The sequence below is a fragment of the Tachysurus fulvidraco genome, chromosome 26 (assembly GCF_022655615.1).
Source record: "Tachysurus fulvidraco isolate hzauxx_2018 chromosome 26, HZAU_PFXX_2.0, whole genome shotgun sequence".
Taxonomy (NCBI): Eukaryota; Metazoa; Chordata; class Actinopteri; order Siluriformes; family Bagridae; genus Tachysurus; species Tachysurus fulvidraco.
This window is the reverse complement of record NC_062543.1, coordinates 14,279,214-14,299,743: the sequence shown is the minus strand read 5'-3', so window position 1 is coordinate 14,299,743 and position 20,530 is coordinate 14,279,214. Positions and strand designations below refer to the sequence as shown.

Genomic DNA, 20,530 nt, shown 5'->3' with positions numbered 1-20,530 from the left:
CATCATAATAACAAATCTGGTAAATATTTAGCAAATCAAATCAAACAAAATAAAGAAAAAGCTACAATACCAGTGATTATAGACACAGCAGGGAAATCCACCAACTCACCAGAAGAAATAAATCAAATGTTTAAAAATGTATTCATTCATTCATTCATTTTCTACCGCTTATCCGAACTTCTCGGGTCAGGGGGAGCCTGTGCCTATATCAGGCGTCATCGGGCATTGAGGCAGGATACACCCTGGATGGAGTGCAAACACATTGCAGGGCACACACACACTCTCATTCACTCACACACTCACGGACAATTTTCCAGAGATGCCAATCAACCTACCATGAATGTCTTTGGACCGGGGGAGGAAACTGGAGTACCCGGAGGAAACCCCCAATGCATGGGGAGAAAACGCAAACTCCACACACACAAGGCGGAGGCAGGAATCAAACCCCCAACCCTGGAGGTATGAGGCGATAGTGTTAACCACTAGTACAAGTCACCGTACCCTCCCGTTTCAAAATTTTTATAGTAAATTATATTCCTCCGATAAAGACCCAGATCAGAAAGTCATTGACTCATTCCTCAACAATATCAACCTACCACAACTCAGTAAACATCAAATAAATACTCCTGAATCTCCCTTATCAGACCATGAACTTTTAATGTCCTCAAACTCATGCCAAACAACAAAGCACCAGGCCCCGATGGATTACCTGCTGAGATCTACCGACACTTTTGGTCCATTTTATCACCACTCTTTATCCGTATGATTACTGAATCAAAACAAAATTCAAATCCCACCCTTGCCTGGTTTAAATCACTAGATTCAATCGTCATTAAATTCTATTGGAAAAATAAGACCCCAAGAATTAAACTGACTACACTACAGAAACCAAAACCACAAGGAGGACTGTGTTTACTTTGACCACTACTGGCTGACCACTACTTTTTGGACAATCAGCTCCAAAATATATACAAATTGATTCATCCTAACCCATCAGAAAGCACATGGCTAAATGTTGAACAGTCAATTTGTAAAGACATTAACCTTTCTAGAATCAGACAATCAAAAAGCATCACGGTTTTAAAACACCAACAATAGCCACGGCTTTGACAGCCTGGTGGAAATTTCATCAAATCACAAACACCCCTCTTGCACCATCTAAATAGACCCCGATTTGGAATAATCCAGATTTTATAGTTAATAAGAAGCCACTCAACCTACGCTCATGGGTAGATAAGGGCATCACAATGCTGCTTTCTCGACACAAATCTGCAAAAACTTCATGACAGAAAATGCCAACTTACAACTTATACAGTATAAAGTACTTCATAGATTTCACATAACTAGACAGAAATTATTTAAAATGGATTTTACTTCAGAAACATGCTCACATTGCACACAAAACACCCCAGACACCTATTTACACACTATTTGGCTTTGCACCTCAGTTAAAAAATTCTGGGAAAACGTTACTGAGTCACTATTCAACCTTATGGGTTGTAACATCCTGCTGTCTCCCTCCCTCTGTATATTAGGTGACATACCGTATTTTCCGCAAATTTTTTCCCACGCTTTGAACATTGCGGCTTAAACAATGGCGCGGCTAATATATGGATTTTTACATTTTTTTCTCTGATGTTTGAGAAATGCTTCAGAATACTGAGTCAGGACCACAAATTAAGAATCAAAACAAAAATCAAAACAAATGTGTAGTATAGAATAAAAACACTGTCAATAATAATCGTACGTAATTCAAAGCATTTGTGTGTAAATTTTAATTTAGTTGTGCGTAATTTAAAACTATTGTACATAATTATGTTTTTTGCGGAGTTGGATCCCAAAATCTACGGCCACGACAGTTTACAGATACGAGATTTTGTGTGTCTGTTCAAATACAACTCCAAAATGTACGACTATGACAGTTTACAGACACAACGCTTGTTTTCACAACACCTCTTTTTCACACACGAAAACGGTCTGCGAAACAACTGTCAAAAATACGTCATCACGTTCACAGGCATTACTATCCAAGGGAAGATAAATCGATTCCACGTAGTACGCGTGCGCCCCGCCCTCTTTTAAACCACTGGCGCCGAAATGGTGGATCAGCAGCCAAGCGCTCACTCATCGTCTCAGGTAAGTTGGTTTTTCCTTCCAAATTCGGACATGTTTAAGGGTTAGTTATCACTAATAACAGAGAGGAGTAATATTACAGAGATAGGTTAACTATAGTAAGTAAGATTAGCTCTCAGATTAAGGTTACACTAGGTGCTTAAAGAATACAGCTGTTTAGGAGGTCATCACTGCAGTCTGTAGCGTGAAATTTGGTTGTATTTTTATTCCACATGTAGCCAATGAGCAGAAAGGGGCGTGTTTGTCAATATGCGGCGGAGAGTGTTCAGTGCGCATGTGTGACATTAGCAGGAAGTGGTTTTAACATTGACATGGAGAATAAAAACAAAGAAAGAAAGCGAAGAAAGGTTTACGATAAGGTAAGAAGTAGAACGTGGTTGTAGCTGCCTCTCTACATTACTACGATAGAAAAGAGATGTTATTTGTGTAGTAACAGTGTAAAGCTCAGGAGCTATTGACTCGGGAAACTCCAATCTGTGAATATGTGGCCAACTTCCTGCTCCTTCAGACTTAAGTAAAGTTGGCTGCATATTCACAGATTCGAGTTTCCCGAGTTAATAACTCCTGAGCTAAACGCTCTTATTACACAAATAACACCTCTTTTTTTTATCGTAGTAATGTAGATAGGCAGCTACAACACAGATACAACCCAATTTTCCTCAATATCAGCTTTCCTCCGCGTTGGACAAAATACGTAAGTCTCTATGGGCGAACACCTAAGAGACAGATTCCAAGGGACCGTCTGCAAAGTGCAAAACCCGAAAAGCGAATACAAAAAACAGTCAATAACTTTACTGTAGTACAGTGTTCTGTCAACAAATTCAGATCATACATCACTGATGTCCTGATACTTATACTACAACACTTATTTTGGAGAAATGTCTTTTTGTTGATTTTTTTATGATTTTTCATAATAATAAAAAAATCAATAACTTTACTGTAATACACTCTACTGACCAAACTCAGAACACGCATCAATGATGTCCTGATAGATATACATACTACACCACTTATTTGGGAGAAATGTCTTTTTGTTTATTTTTTATGATTTTGTATAATAATAAAAAATCAACAACTTGACTATTATGGACATTATATTCAATAACTGTACTGTAATACACTGTATTGTCACCAAACTCAGATCACACTTAACTAATGTACTGATAGTTATACTACAACACTTATTTGGGGGAAATGTCTTTTTGTTGATTTTTTTGATTTTTCATAATAATAAAAAATCAATAGCTTTACTGTAATAATACTGTAGTAATACACAACTTATTTTGGGGAAATGTTTCTTTGTTTATTTTTTATGATTTTTTATAATATAAAAAAAATCAATAACTTGACTATTATGGACATTATATTCAATAACTTTACTGTAATACACTGTACTGTCACCAAACTCAGATCACACATCATTGATGTCCTGATAGATATACTACAACACTTATTTTGGGGAAATGTTTCTTTGTTTATTTTTGGAAAGGAGGACTGGGTGGACATGAGGTGGAAGCCTGGAAAGATTGTCCACACCTTTCAAAAAGATACCACCAACTGTGGAGCCTTTGTAATGGAGGTAATTCTACGAAACGTTAAAATTAAGAAAGATGTGACAACATGCACTGTATTTTTACTGTATAAGAGACAGTACATGTGTTATGCTACCCGCACAGATGGCCAAGAGGACAGTGAAAGAATTCCCAAATATTCCACAAATGTTTGAAATTGACCCGCCACAAGAATCACTTAATAAGCAAAGAAGAGACATGGCTGAAGTCATTCTAAAATTTCCGTATAATTTTTGCAAACTTAACAGGTTGTGTGTGAGCGTCTGTGTATATATTGTATATACTTTATGTACAGTGAAACCCAAATTAATTTGGACACCTTATACATTTTATTCATTATTACAGTTTAGTCACTTTTTAGTCAATTGTTTTTATTAAAAAAAATTAAGAAAATATGACCAGATACTCAGAAAAGTATCTAAATTATGTCAGATAACACTAAAGCAAAACATGTTCAGGTTCATGTTTTTTTTTTGTTTTGTTTTGTTTTGTTTGTTTGTTTTTCCAGTTCCAAACACAGATTTCTGCTCCTTTTGTGGAAACAAGGACCTACCAAAAGCTGTGGCTGCTGTTTGGGTAAGATTTATACTTCAGTTGTTTAAAACTGTACAGTAGACATTGTAGTGGATAATCTGAAGGTTGAGGTTAACTATGGATAAATTTAAAGTAATTAAATATTTCAATATATTTATGCATTACAGGATTTTTAAAGCAAATATTTTATAGATATAATTTACATATTTCTCCCCTTATAGATTCAGTGTGGAACCTGCACAAAATGGTTCCACATAAAATGCCTTGGGATGACAGACGAAGAAATACTGAGCGGACATATCCCTTGGTATTGTGCATTGTGCATTGTGCATTGAGCTAGAGCAAGTACAGAGACCATAGCATTTAATGATATCTGTAATAGCTCTTATATAAGCAGCAGGATTACATATGTCTGAAGTGTACATAAAAGTGAAACATATATTCTTGTATATTGTTCATAATGCAAACAATAAAAATAATCAAAAAGCAAGGTTTCTCTAAATAAGTGTTCTAGTATATCTATTAGGACATCAGTGAAGTTTGGTGACAATTGAATATACTGTATTACAGTAAAGTTATTGATTTTTTATTATTGTGAAAAAACATAAAAAATAAACAAAGAAACATTTCCCCAAAATATTTGTTGTAGTATAACTATCAGGACATCAATGATGTGTGATCTGAGTTTGGTGACAGTACAGTATATTACAGTAAAGTTATTGACTGTTTTTATAGTATTCGCTTTTCGGGTTTTGCACTTTGCAGACAGTCCCTTGGAATCTGTTTCTCAGTCGTCTGCACATAGAGACTTGTGTTTTTTGACCACCATGAAGGAAAGCCGATTTTGAGGAAAATTTGGTTGTAGCTGCCTCTCTACGTTACTACGATAAAAAAGAGGTGTTATTAAGGGCAACGGTGTTTATAAACGGCAGCTCGATAACCACGCCGTGCATGAACATACGTTCATATGCGCATGCAATCGTGCACAAAATGACACGCGTGCTTTCCAGCAGCAACATCTGTGTGGGGACCAGTACAAAAAGTAGCGTGATAGCACTCCTAAATGACAATGTTTATAGTCTCTCAATCAAGGTTACAACAACGTTAATGCCATATGGAAACCATTGGATTTACATTGGAATGGGCATAATGCCAGGTCAATACATTCACATTATAGGGATTTTTGATATCAAGAATTCAGTTTTCAATACTTAAAATGTAAATATTAAGATTTCTAGTAGTAACCATATTTTTTATATCAGGAATTACATTTTACACTAGTAAAAATAATTTCTGATATCTGCTATTGCATATTCACTAGAGTATTGCAAGAGCCAAATCATATTATAAATAGTATTTTATATTTTAAAATGAATAAAGAGGAATCTGAGGGAGGCAGTTTAAGTGGGGCCTAATGCAGCTTATAAAATGAATAATAGTAGTTATCTATAACTTACAGGTGCTATGCTGAAACTTGTTAGTAGAGGAGATGCTGTCTAGTGTGAATGTGTGGCAAATGGTTTACATGGCTCACGGGTCAGGTAGGAGGGCCCCTTAGCAGAATTTTGCTTAGGGCCCCAGGGAGGTCAGGATCGGCTCTGGTTTCAATGTACCTGTAGGCACCTGTGGCTTATAGACGTGCGGCTTATTTATGTTCAAAATAATAATTTTTAATTTACGGACATGGTCGATTCTATGGTTTGATTTCTTTGCATGTGTGGATTGAATGGGTGGTTACCAACATCTGGTGAAAATTTCATGTCAATAGCACCTTCAGAAATAAATTTACTGAGAAAAATGGTGACGTGTTCAATACTTATTTTACCCGCTGTATGTGTATATACAGTATAAACACAAAGACAGGGTAGGCGTGGCATGTGTGGAACGGCTGGGGATGGGTATGGATATGGACCCTGGGCCCCGCAGCACCTCACGTTGATAGCTGGTTGCAATATGACGCTGGCGGGGGTCTATCCTATGCCATGGCCATGAGGGGTATCAGGCAGCTTTATAATACCATATTATTAATAGCTGTATCAATATTACCATTAATTATTATTATTATTATTATTAGTAGTAGTAGTAGTAGTAGTAGTAGTAGTAGTAGTAGTAGTAGTATTGCAATAACAACTACTATCATTATCAGTACTATTAATGACTGTATCAACATTACCATTATTATTATTATTAGGGGTCAAGCCCCGAAGGGGCGTAGACACCTATTGTTATTGTCGGTTTTCTTCTTCTTCTTCTTCTTCTTCTTCTTCTTCTTCTTCTTCTTCTTCTTCTTCTTATTATTATTATTATTCCTCTTCAATGGTCAATAGTATAGTCAATGGCAGCCCATAGAACCATATGTGGGAAAGTTATGTAATTTGGCACACATGTAGAGGCCAGTCTTCGAAGTCTCTCTAGCAACTTTGGTGTGTCTAGCTCAAACCCTTTAGCGCCACCAACAGTCCAAACATCCAATTATGTTCATGTTCATAACTGCTGACTCGTAAGGCCTAGAGACACAGTTCTTGCATATTTTGGATCCTTTGCTCATGCCGATTCGAATGCACCATATGACATAATTTCTGTCATGAATACCTTTCTGCCATTTTGAATTTTCCCTAATACCTACTTTTTCTCCTAGACCGTTTGTCCAATTTGCATGTCCTTTGGTATCTAGCATCTAGAGACACCCGAGACAAAAAGTTATCAAAAGTTTTTTGATAGACCAATGCCTTCTTGTATACCGTGGCAACATACATGGTGGCGAGCACGCCAAAACAGACGTGAGGACGTATCTTTGCAAAACTTTTGCGTGTCGACATGAAACTTGCTATATGTCATTATAGTCATGACCTGAGGGTGCATGCAACGTTTCGTGACAGTGCCACCTAGTGGTCACGAGATTTTAAAAACAGCTATTTTCGCTTATAACTACAGCAAACTTTAGTCTAAAATCATGAAGGAGGTGTTGTTAGACTTCTTGAGGCATGCTGAGTCAAACGATACCAAACCGTCGCAACATACATGGCGGCGAGCACGCCAAAACAGACGTGAGGCTGGAAGACAACGTTGGAAGAAAAAGATCAAGGACGGAAGTACATTTTTCGGTCAGAAACGCGTTTTGGATTAAAAGGCTTACATATTCCAGTTCCTTAGACTCTTGGGGATTTTTTACAAGCATTTGTTTTGGAAAATAAAGTGAGAGCCGAAAACAAAGGACGGAAGTGGATTGTTGTTTACACATTTCGGTCAGAAACGCGTTTTGGATTAAAAGGCTTACATATTCCATTTCCTTAGACTCGGGGATTTTTTACAAGCATTTGTTTTGGAAAATATTACCCCAGTGAAGAAAGGTAAGTGCCGCCTATTTCCGGTGACTAACAACTTGGATTAAATTAGTATGATGGCTATAAATAATATTATGCTTTGTGTGTGGGCTTAATAAAATCCCGAGAGTCTAAGCTTTCAAACAATATAACATTTAACCGTGTATTTAATGTTTAAAACTAGTGTTGTGTGCCTTGGACAGCACGGCGGTCACATATGTTGTTGTTTCTGCCATTTGTATAACTTTTTGTTGTATTCAACTATCAGTGTAGTTTTTATAATTTTTTCTTTCAGTTTAAACTAATGTCATTTTAAGAACAGCAACGGCTCTTTTAAGAGCCACCCATTAATTAAAATTAAGCGCATTTTTTCTTTGTCTCCTCACATTACATAATTACATAATTATTTTTTAACATATGACAAGACAAGTATATCACAAAGAATGATGAGAATGACTGTAATATAATAACCGCAAAGATTTCCTCATATTCCGGATGGAGTAGGGGATAGCGAATCCGTTTAGCATGCAGAGATTCGGGGTTCGAACCCACCCTTGGACAGTTTTTTTTCCCTAAAACTTTATAATAAAGGTTCATTAGTTGACATTAGTTACCACATTACTTAACATTAACTAATAATGAACTGCACTTCTACAGCATTTATTCATTTTGTTCATGTTAATTTCAACATTTACTAATACATTATTAACACCGTGTTAGCATTACTTAATATACTGTGAACTAACACGAACAAAGAATAAACTTTATTTTAACAAAGATTACTAAATACAATAATTTATTGCTCATGGTTAGTAAATGTTAGTTAATACGTTACATTTGAACTAATGATCCTTATTGTAACGTGATTACATTTTTTCCCAGTAAAATCACTGATTGATGCTTTAGTTCAAGATCTTCATGGCGCTTGTTTCAGGAAAAGATAAATGGATTTTCAGGTGTGCTCTTTTGTTGCAGGTGAGAAACTAGTCTGCAAATATAACCATAGTAACTGTGCAGCCATACCCTAGCAACCATGTAGTGCACCTTACGAACCATATTGCAATATAAAGAAGCCATATCTCAGTTACACAACATAAAACACTCAGCACGATGAGGGGAACTGACGTCACGTGCAAGCACATTCACATTTTCTTTAGGAAATGTACCGTTCTAGTTATTATTGTTGTTGTTATTATTATTATTAATAATAATTTTGCTATTGTCACCTTCCTCATACCCCATTTTCCAGTTTTTTTGTATGATAATATATATATATATATATATATATATATATATATATATATATATATATATATATATATATATATATATATATATAATGTGTGTGTGTATGTATGTATGTATGTATGTGTGTGTGTATATAGGTTTTTTTTTAAACTCTATTTGTCTGTTGTACTTCCCTACATGCTAATTTATTCATATATTTCCACTCCCACACCCAGTTACATACACACACATACTGTACCCAAAAAGTAGGTTGTTATGTTTTTTTTTTTTTTTTGTTTAGTCTTTGTATTTTGCATCTAATTTCTCATCACAGATCACAGTCTGTTGTGTTCACTACACTATGCTCATGATGCTCAGTGGTACATTAACAAGTAACTACAAAATTAAATTAGTATTAAATTCACTCTCACCTGTCTCATCTGTCCTCTGTGCAGCTACAGATCGTGCATATTGATGTGAATAATAAAGTGTAAATGTTTTGTGAATGAGTTTAAAGATAAATTAGTAAAATAAAGAAAATAACTGTTACTTTGGTCATAAAACTGTTTCATTACCTTCCTAAACAAATCTAAGATCATAAAGGTTTACCAGTTAGCCATCAGTCAGTAAATCTACATAACATTCTGTTACACTGTGATCATCATCATCTGCTCACATTGGACAGATTAATCAGGTACAGAAACATAACTGTGGAGGGAAAAATCATGCAGCCGGAAACAAATTATTAATGTATGTGTATTTATACAACTGCTTCAAGACAAATATAAAATTGTTCTGATATCAGCACATGTAACTATAGAACATTGTATATGGAGAACATTAATGATCATCAGTCCATTTAGATCTTCTCCCATACTGAGGTGTAGCTCCTTATTAGTGCAGGAGAAAATAAAGTGTAGGAGCGACTTTCTGATGGAGTCTGTCAGTGGTGTGTGTTATATGCTGTGTGTTTGTTGTGTCTTTTATTCGACACGGTAAACGTCTCTGTACATTATTACACTGCAGTGAGGTTACACACAGGTGCATTGTGGGAAAGAAGCTGACTGATGGAAGTGGAATCTCACTTACTGATCAGACCCCTTCACATAAACATGATCTGAAAATCATCTTTATGTTTCTATTTGATTCCTGGATTAAAATGTAATATATGTGATAAGTTTATAAAATATCAGCTTTTACTATTAGTGTGAAGTCGAGTTATTTACTTACCCAGTCTGTGAGAAGTATCATGTAAAACAACAGAGAGAAATGTAATGTTAGATAAAATACAATGAGAAAAACTTATGATTTACAGTCAGAACAGCTGATAAACAATCTTCACTCTGTGCTTTCAAAGATGTTCAGCTACAATTTTAACTATTTTAATAAAATATAACAAAAGATAGTGAATTATTATAAATAGTTTATATTAAATAATGAAAGACTTCATGAGGTGTTTTTACTCAGTGCAGTAACACAGATCTGTGATCAGCTGCTGAATAAAACACTCCATATTCTACTGTCTTCCATAAATGTCCATGTCTCCATGTTTCACAGAAGTGCTGATTTGATTTGGATCATGAACAGTTTTCTTTTCACTTCACACTTTCCTCTTTTCATCACTCTGCTACAGCTTAGTCTTTGTCTCATCTGTCCATCATCTACTTTTTAACAAACTGGAATCTGCTCCTTTGCTCTTGAACTTTATCTGTGTGTTTATCTGTCTATTGGATAAAGACTCTGAGGTCATGCTGGTGGGTTTTTGTTCTGTGTCTCAGATCTCTACAGTCTTTCACTGAGGTTTATGTTAACGATACATGGTGTTTATTCGTTCTGTAGAAAATATTGGAGTTTCTTTGCTCATCAGAACAAACTAACAGACCAATATTACCTGGGATTTGTGTGATTATACTTATTGCTATAATCACCAGTTTCTCCTGGATGTGTTTGATATGTAATTTAATTTCCTTACTGATGTAAAAATGTCTCTGATTGTTTCAGTTTAAACTAATAATGAGTCAGTCTCTGATTATTAGCTTCAGTAGATCAGATTGTGTTCATTAATGACTGTTTGTTATAAAACCTTCAGCTTTTTCTCTCTCAGTATCAGTGTGTAGGTCAGATTTGTGTGTCTGTACAACACTAAATGACAAACTAGACACCAGCATGATGAATGTTCTGTTAGAGATCACAGTCTGTTGTGTTCACTACACTATGCTCATGATGCTCAGATATCTATGTGCTATTGCACTCTGAACACACAGCACAGTCTAATCTATTTCATCTGAACAATAAATATATTATTCATGCAGCATCAAGACATCACTAGCACAGAAAAGGGATTTATACTCACATCTCAGTGAAGTCTGTGAAAGTAAATAAAACAGTGTGAAGATTTTATGCATGATTACAAATGTGAATTGTTCCATGTGAAAATGTGGAAAGTAACTGTTACTCTGGTTAAAACACAGCTGATGTGTGTCTTAATAAAAAAGAGGAAAACTAGACAACAATCAGTCATCACACACAGTAAATCTGTATCATGTAGCATTGTGCTAATATACCGCTAGTTCCCCTTAAGGAAGAGAAATATCTTGTGATTTATTGGAAAATCCTATTTTCTGATCTCTGCATGTCTTTACCAATATACAGTATGTCAGTATTTGTACATTTCCCCCTGTGTATTGTAAATATATAGTGAAATATTTTGTAATATCTCTCTGTGCTATTGTAGTAGATAAAGGAATATACAGAATATCAGATTCTCACTTCCTTTAATTATAAACACAGACATTTATCAATGTAAAACCTGAACAGATAACAGAATGATGTTCTTTACTGCTGCCTCGTCTATATACTGGTTACGACAGCATGTGACATGTCGCAGTAGATTAGAGAAGATGCGTGATCTCCTTCTGTTTTTCTCTCTTTCACTCCCAAATCCCTCTCTCCTATGAAGGAAGCTTTAGAAATGAAGTGAAGGACTTCTGTTCTCAGGTCAGTCAGGTTGTCTTTATGCTGTGTGCTTTAACACGACGTACTACCATTAGCTTAAAGACACTAAAAGCCAGGCCGAGTCGACTCTTCAGTGCTTTTACAAAACATGGTGTGATTGTTACGCAGAGCGACTGATGACAATTATTCTGTCTACAAACACTGAAAACTGTTAAAGCTGTGATTTATGTTTATTGTGTAACATTCTGATGGAGTCTGTCAGTGGTGTGTGTTATATGCTGTGTGTTTGTTGTGTCTTTTACTCGACACGGTAAACGTCTCTACATTATTACACTGCAGTGAGGTTACACACAGGTGCATTGTGGGAAAGAAGCTGACTGATGGAAGTGGAATCTCACTTACTGATCAGACTCCTTCACATAAACATGACCTGAAAATCATCTTTATGTTTCTATTTGATTCCTGGATTAAAATGTAATATATGTGATAAGTTTATAAAATATCAGCTTTTACTATTAATGTGAAGTCGAGTTATTTACTTACCTCTGTGAGAGCTATCATGTAAAACAACAGAGAGAAATGTAATGTTAGATAAAATACAATGAGAAAAACTTATGATTTACAGTCAGAACAGCTGATAAACAATCTTCACTCTGTGCTTTCAAAGATGTTCAGATACAATTTTAACTATTTTAATAAAATATAACAACAGATAGTGAATCATTATAAATAGTTTATATTAAATAATGAAAGACTTCATGAGGTGTTTTTACTCAGTGCAGTAACACAGATCTGTGATCAGCTGCTGAATAAAACACTCCATATGAAGTGAAAATTCTGAACATCACCATATTTTAACCCCATTTCTATCTGTATCAGGGAAAATAAAGACAAGTTCTACTGTCTTCTATAAATGTCCATGTCTCCATGTTTCAAAGAAGTGCTGCTTTGATTTGGATCATGAACAGTTTTCTTTTCACTTCACACTTTCCTCTTTTCATCACTCTGCTACAGCTTAGTCTTTGTCTCATCTGTCCATCATCTACTTTTTAACAAACTGGAATCTGCTCCTTTGCTCTTGAACTTTATCTGTGTGTTTATCTGTCTATTGGATAAAGACACTAAGGTCATGCTGGTGGATTTTTGTTCTGTGTCTCAGATCTCTACAGACTTTCACTGAGGTTTATGTTTAATCGTTATACATGGTGTTTATTCATTGTGTAGAAAATATTGGAGTTTCTTTACTCATCATTGTGAATGTCACAGTTTCTGAGCACAAGGTAAAAGAGCAAAACCTCTCACTTTCAACAAGAGCTAGCCTTTTTCCTAGCGTTATCCGGTTAGCTCACACTGTGACTCTGTCTGATTCTGCAGCAGTCTGATCACCGATGTCGCAGTGTAACTCTGATCATTCTGACTGCGCTCATTCAAACACAGCACACAGTCTACAGAACAAACTAGCAGCCCAATATTACCTAGCTTTGTGTGTTACTTTGCTTCTCACTGCTATACGTTCAGCTTTTTCTCTCTCAGTATCAGTGTGTAGGTCAGATTTCTGTGTCTGTACAACACTAAATGACAAACTAGACACCAGCATGATGAATGTTCTGTTAGAGATCACAGTCTGTTGTGTTCACTACACTATGCTCATGATGCTCAGATATCTATGTGCTATTGCACTCTGAACACACAGCACAGTCTAATCTATTTCATCTGAACAATAAATATATTATTCATGCAGCATCAAGACATCACCAGCACAGAAAAGGGGTTTATACTCACAATTGAATCGAGGCTGTGAAAGTAAATAAAACAGTGTGAAGATTTTATGCATGATTACAAATGTGAATTGTTCCATGTGAAAATGTGGAAAGTAACTGTTACTCTGGTTAAAACACAGCTGATGTGTGTCTTAATAAAAAAGAGGAAAACTAGACAACAATCAGTCATCACACACAGTAAATCTGTATCATGTAGCATTGTGCTAATATACCGCTAGTTCCCCTTAAGGAAGAGAAATATCTTGTGATTTATTGGAAAATCCTATTTTCTGATCTCTGCATGTCTTTACCAATATACAGTATGTCAGTATTTGATCTTTATAATTCAGTAAATGATCTTTATAATTCTATTTGATTCCTGGATTAAAATGTAATATATGGGATACGTTTATAAAATATCAACTTTTACTATTAGTGTGAAGTCGAGTTATTTACTTACCCTTTCTGTGAGAAGTATCATGTAAAACAACAGAGAGAAATGTAATGTTAGATAAAATACAATGAGAAAAACTTATGATTTACAGACAGAACAGCTGATAAACAATCTTCACTCTGTGCTTTCAAAGATGTTCAGCTACAATTTTAACTATTTTAATAAAATATAACAACAGATAGTGAATCATTATAAATAGTTTATATTAAATAATGAAAGACTTCATGAGGTGTTTTTACTCAGTGCAGTAACACAGATCTGTGATCAGCTGCTGAATAAAACACTCCATATGAAGTGAAAATGCTGAACATCACCATATTTTAACCCCATTTCTATCTGTATCAGGGAAAAATAAAGACAAGTTCTACTGTCTCCCATAAATGTCCATGTCTCACAGAAGTGCTGCTTTGATTTGGATCATGAACAGTTTTCTTTTCACTTCACACTTTCCTCTTTTCATCACTCTGCTACAGCTTAGTCTTTGTCTCATCTGTCCATCATCTACTTTTTAACACACTGGAATCTGCTCCTTTGCTCTTGAACTGTATCTGTGTGTTTATCTGTCTATTGGATAAAGACTCTGAGGTCATGCTGGTGGATTTTTGTTTTGTGTCTCAGATCTGTTATTTTTTATTTTATAGTTTTATCTTTATACATGGTGTTTATTCATTGTGTAGAAAATATTGGAGTTTCTTTACTCATCATTGTGACTGTCACAGTTTCTGAGCACAAGGTAAAAGAGCAAAACCTCACTTTCAACAAGAGCTAGTCTTTTCCCTAGCGTTATCCGGTTAGCTCACACTGTGACTCTGTCTGATTCTGCAGCAGTCTGATCACCGATGTCACAGTGTAACTCTGATCATTCTGACTGCGCTCATTCAAACACAGCACACAGTCTACAGAAAAAACTAGCAGCCCAATATTACCTAGCTTTGTGTGTTGCTTTGCTTCTCACTGCTATACGTTCAGTTTTTTCTCTCTAAGTATCAGTGTGTAGGTCAGATTTGTGTGTCTGTACAACACTAAATGACAAACTAGACACCAGCATGATGAATGTTCTGTTAGAGATCACAGTCTGTTGTGTTCACTACACTATGCTCATGATCAAGTTCAAGTTTTGCTTTATTATCAATCTTCCACATGTACAGTACATACAGAGAATTGAAATTGTGTTACTCTCAGTCCCAAGGTGCATACAGATAATATTAACAATAGGAATTAAATAAAGCAGCGCAGGGGATATGGCAGATAGAGTTCAAGTGCAAATGAGCAGACCAATGCTACACAAAGTGACTGGTGTATTGTTTGTTAGTGGGAGGGGCAGTGGAAGGATCTGTAGATATTGGATCTGGAGTTGTAGCGAAGGGGGGCAAGTTCGGGAGCGAGTTCAGCTTCCTGACAGCCTGATGAATGAGGCTATCTTTCAATCTGTTTGTCCTGGCCCAGAGACTGGGCAGTCTCCTCCCTGATGGCAGCAGACTGAAGAAGCTGTGTGATGGGTGGGTGGGATCACCTGCAATGCATATGGCTTTGCAGGAGAGCCGGGTCTCATAAATGTCCTGGAGGGAGGGGGGAGAGACACCAATAAACTTCTCAGCTGCTCTCACTACGCGCTGTAGCGTCTTCCGGCAGGATGCGTTGCAAGCACCATACCACACAGTGATGCAGTTCGATAGAATACTCTTGATGGTGCATCTTAGAAGGTGTGCATGATGGGGGACGTGGCTCTGGCTCTTCTCAGTTTGCGGAGGAAGATTTCTTGGCCAGTGCTGCTGCGTTTTCAGTCCAGGAGAGGTCCTCTGTGATGTGCACACCCAAGAACTGCCCAAGGTGCTGCTCACTCTCTCCACAGTCACATCGTTGATGGTCAGAGGAGCATGCTGAGTGTGCGCTCTCCTGAAGTCAACAACAATGTCCTTTGTCTTCTCCACGTTCAGAGAGAGATTGTTGTCACTGCACCACCCGACCAGCCCCACCACAGTCGTGTCATGCACAAACTTAATAAAGAGGTTGGAAGTTGTGTGATGGTGTGCAGTCGTGAGTCAGCAGAGCAAAGAGAAGGGGGCTCAGCGCGCATCCTTGGGGGGCCCCAGTATTCAGTGTGTTGGTGCAGGATGTGTTGCTGCCGACCCGTACTGCCTGAGGTCTTCCAGTCAGAAAGTCCAACAGCCAGTTGCACAGTGAATTGTTGAGCCCCAGCTGGAGCAGTTTGTGAATGAGCTGTTGAGGGATGATAGTGTTGAATGCTGAACTAAAGTCTATGAACAGCATTCTGATGTATGAGTCCTTTTTGTCTACATGAGTGAGTGCTGAGTGGAGGGCATGTGAAATGGCATCATCAGTTGAGCGGTTGGACCGATATGCAAACTGGAAGGGGTCCAGGGAGAGGTGGAGGGCAGACTTGATGTGGTGCGTGACTAGCCATTCAAAGCACTTCATGATGATTGGAGTAAGTGCAACAGGACGGTGGTCATTGAAGCATGATGGAGACGGCTTCTTCGTGACTGGAATGATGGTGGTAGCTTTGAAGCATGTGGGGACGACAGCCTGACTGAGTGAGATGTTAAAAATGTCTCTAAAGACATCAGTGAGTTCCACTGCACAGTCTCTCAATGCACGCCCAGGAATGTTTTCAGGACCCGGAGCTTTGCGTACATTGATCCTGTTGAAGGATCTCCTCACGCTGTCTGGGGTCATCATCATCACCTGGTCACTGGGAGGAGGTGGAGTCTTCTGAGCAGTGGTGCTGTTTTGCTTCTCAAAGCGAGCAACGAAGGCATTCAGCTCGTTCAGCAGAGAGATGCTGCTGTCACAGGTCCGTGGTGGGGTCTTGTAGTCCATAATGGTCTGTATCCCCTGCCACAGGCTCCGAATGTCTCTGCTGTCACTAAATTGATGGGCTATCCTCCTGGTGTTCTGCCTCTTAGCCTCTCTGATGCCATGGGATAGGTTGGCCCTAGCTGTCCTCAGGCCCAACTCGTGTCCAGCTCTGAAGGCAGCGTTCCGCATCTTCAAGAGTCTGAAGACCTCCCCTGTCATCCACGGCTTCTGGTTGGCCCGGACAGTGATGGTCTTTGTGACTGTTACATCATCAATACACTTGGTGATGTAGGCAGTGCAGAGGTGGGAAGTAACGGAGTACAAATACTTCGTTACTGTACTTAAGTTTTCTGGTATCAGTACTTTACTCCACTATTTATTTTTCGGACAACTTTTTACTTTTACTCATTATATTTTTACAGAAATATCTGTACTTTTTACTTCTTACATTTTCAAAACGGACTTGTTACTTTTAGTATTATTTCTTCTCATCGAGTTTTTTTTACTTTGCTCTTACACGCGTGCGTTGTAGTCTTTCAAAAATGTGTCTTCAGCTGTCTGCTTTATTTGAACAAAAAAGCACAGGTACGCGCAGCGTATAACTTAGAACTTTAATCGGCGGAAAGACACAAAGACGGCAACCAAAAGCAGTGAAATTTCACTATTCTTATTACCAGAGTTGTCATATAATATATAATATAGAACTCTTCTTGTTTTAAATTCTCACTGAGGGCTAAAACCCCCTAAAGATGAAATCCTAGAACCGCCCCTGGTGTCAACCCAAAAAACACCAAGTGCTTAATTTAATTAACATTAATTTTGTCATTTGTAAAACATCACAATAATTTTGAGTTGTTTTCAAGGACAGAGCTGGAATCTCCCTACAGTTTGGGATATGGCCTTGGTGATACACTTGGTATACATTATATTTCCAAAAGTATTGGGTCACCTGACCTTTCCTGCTATACAGTATGTGGTTGTTTTCTGATCTCATCCCTACTGAACACCTTTGGGATGAATGTGAACGCTGACTCCACCCTACCTCACCTACATCAGTGCCTGCCTTTCATAACACTCTTGTGGCTGATGAACACAAATATCCATCAGCACACTCCAAAATTATATACACATAAATATATATATATATATATATATATATACACACATATATACATGACGTCCAGTTACCAGCATGACACTAAACAGGTGGTAGTATCGGCGACTTTTTACTTAAGTACATGTCAGAGCCCATACTTCTTTACTTTAACTTGATTAAAAGAGTGTAGTCACTACTTCTACTTTTACTGGAGTCTTTTGTGACGTGAGCAGAAAACACGTGAGGCAGTTCACCTCATTGTGCTGAGTGTTTTGATATGACATGTCCATGTTGTGCTAATTTTTGATTTTGGTTATTTTGGGGGCGGGGCTACACGTGATGTTACTTGACATCATGTGATATCGCCAGAATACACGGTGGGGTGCCAATACTTTTGGCGAAAAGTGTCTATTGAGGGTTTGGACATTTCATGTCAATACTGCAGTCATTATTGGATTCTACTTATTATTATACCGCATAGAAGACAGAACAGAAGCCGGGCCTGAGCTCTGCGCACGCTGCGTGTGTGAGAGCTTAGAGGAATTTTCGGAATTCCCAATTCAAGTCTATGGGATGTTCGATCGTCGACTACGGGAAAACTGAAAGTTCCGTCGGAACTTCGAAATAAAAACTTCGTCCGGAGTAAGGTCCTAAAGAACCTGTCCACCTGTTTTTGGAGGCGAGTGGACATAAGGGTCAGTGTTACTTTTGGAGGCAAGTGGACAGAAATATAGGGTGCCACATTTGGGGCAAGTGGAGACGAGCATGTGACGTTATCCGAATACTCCTGAGGAAGTTCCCCTCATTGGGCTGAATGTTTTGATATGTCACATGTCTGTGTTGTAGCCCTAGGCCGCATTAAATTGTATTATTTTTTGTCTAAGCTTAAATAGGAAAACAGAATGTTGGCTTCTACAAAGCCAACATAATAATAATAAGCTTATAACGGAAATCAAGTAGTTGTTTGTTGAGTGTCATCTGCATAAAAGTGAAAAGTTGAGACCAAGTGATCTTAAAAGTTGACCCAAAAAGCTAAAAAGTAAGGGTCCTTGAGCCTTGAGGAACACCAGATTTCACAACATCAATATCAGACCTGTAACCACCCATAGTAATGAACTGCTTTCTATCTGAAAGATCCCAGAGACACCAAACACAGACTCTAACCGAGTAAGTAAAATTGAGTGATCAACAGTGTCAAATGCAGCATTGAGATCAAGAAGAATCAAGATATAAAGACAGACAGAATCAGAGGCTATTAGCAAATCATTAGTGACCTTAACTAAAGCTGTTTCAGTGCTGTGGAGTTTACGGAATCCAGATTGAAGGGGCCCAAAAAGATTGTAGTTAGATGAGATTTTAATTGATTAGCAAAAATTTGCTCTAAAATTATGGAGAGAAACGGAAGATTGGATATGGGGTGGAAATTATTGAGATTATCGATTAATTTTTTGGTACGGGGTCACAGCGGCAATTTTAACTGCTGCTGACACCACTACACAAAGAATCATTGATAATGCTTAATACAGCCGGACATAAGGGATAAAACATGATTGAAACAGCCTGGTTGGTACAGGATCGACAAATGAAGTGGCAGCTTTCAATTTTGAAACTTCATTGCAAAGGGAATTCAAGTCCATTGTGGAGAAGTTTGAGAGATGGATACCAGAAAATATTGAAGCAGATGAAGGAGAAACAGACATAGGAAGAGAAGAAATAATACATTCATGAGTATAATCAATCAGGGAGCTGAAGAATTCAAGAAACTTATTACAAAGGTGAGTTGAGGCAGAACCAGTCAAAGAGTTAATACATTTAAGTAGTTTGTTGATGGAATGAAACAATTGTCTCGGGTTGTTCTGACTGTTATCAATAATCTGTGCAAAATAAGCAGATCTTACTGCTGCAATTTTAGTCTTATTTTCAAGTAAGCTGTCTTTCCATGCCAGCTGATGGACAGTCAGGTCAGACACATGCCACCTACGCTCCATTGTACGGACATGGTGTCTTCATTGCACGCAGATCATCATTAAACCTTGGGAGAGGATCGTCCAAAGGAAACGGATCGTGATTTCAAAGGGGCAAATAATTCCAGGCCAGATGAGAGAAAAGAGTTCACCACGAAGACTTTGTCTTCCAATGCAGCAGATGGAGAAAAACAACTTAAAGAAGCGTCAATGTATTCAGCAAAATCAGAGGGGTCAATAGATCTCCATTTGCGATACTTTATAATGCGCGAAGAGGTAGTCCTAAGTTGAATAAAGACTTTTTGTCTGAATTTATGAGTTTATTATGAGTAGGACAGTCCACTAGCTGGTTAAAATCGAAACATTCCAATAGAGATGAAAAGTAATTTGTTGTTGTAGAATCTTTTATGTCCATGTGGATGTTAAAGTCACCCAAAATGAGAATTCTCTCAAATTTGAGGCACAGTAAAGACAACATATCTGCAAATTCAGACAAAAAGTCTATATTCAACTTAGGAGGCCTATATACTATTGCTATGGTAGTGGATAGGGAGGCAGATACACTCAGTACAAGGCATACAAACGAGTTAAACTGAGGGACACCCACAGGGCTCATAATAAGTTGGTGATTATATTGAACAATGATTCCCCCACCTCTACCAGAGGATCGCGGGAGATCAAACAATCCATATC

The 20,530-nt window shown here is 37.5% G+C and overlaps 2 protein-coding genes across 6 annotated transcripts in view; one reads left to right on the top strand and one right to left on the bottom strand.

Annotated features, from left to right (window-relative positions):
- Positions 1-20,530, top strand: part of LOC113636638 (WD repeat-containing protein 87-like) — an 873,260-nt gene that overhangs the window by 573,818 nt on the left and 278,912 nt on the right. The gene's annotated exons all lie outside the window — the stretch shown is intronic.
- Positions 1-20,530, bottom strand: part of LOC113650946 (kinectin-like) — a 683,852-nt gene that overhangs the window by 538,410 nt on the left and 124,912 nt on the right. The window lies entirely within an intron of this gene.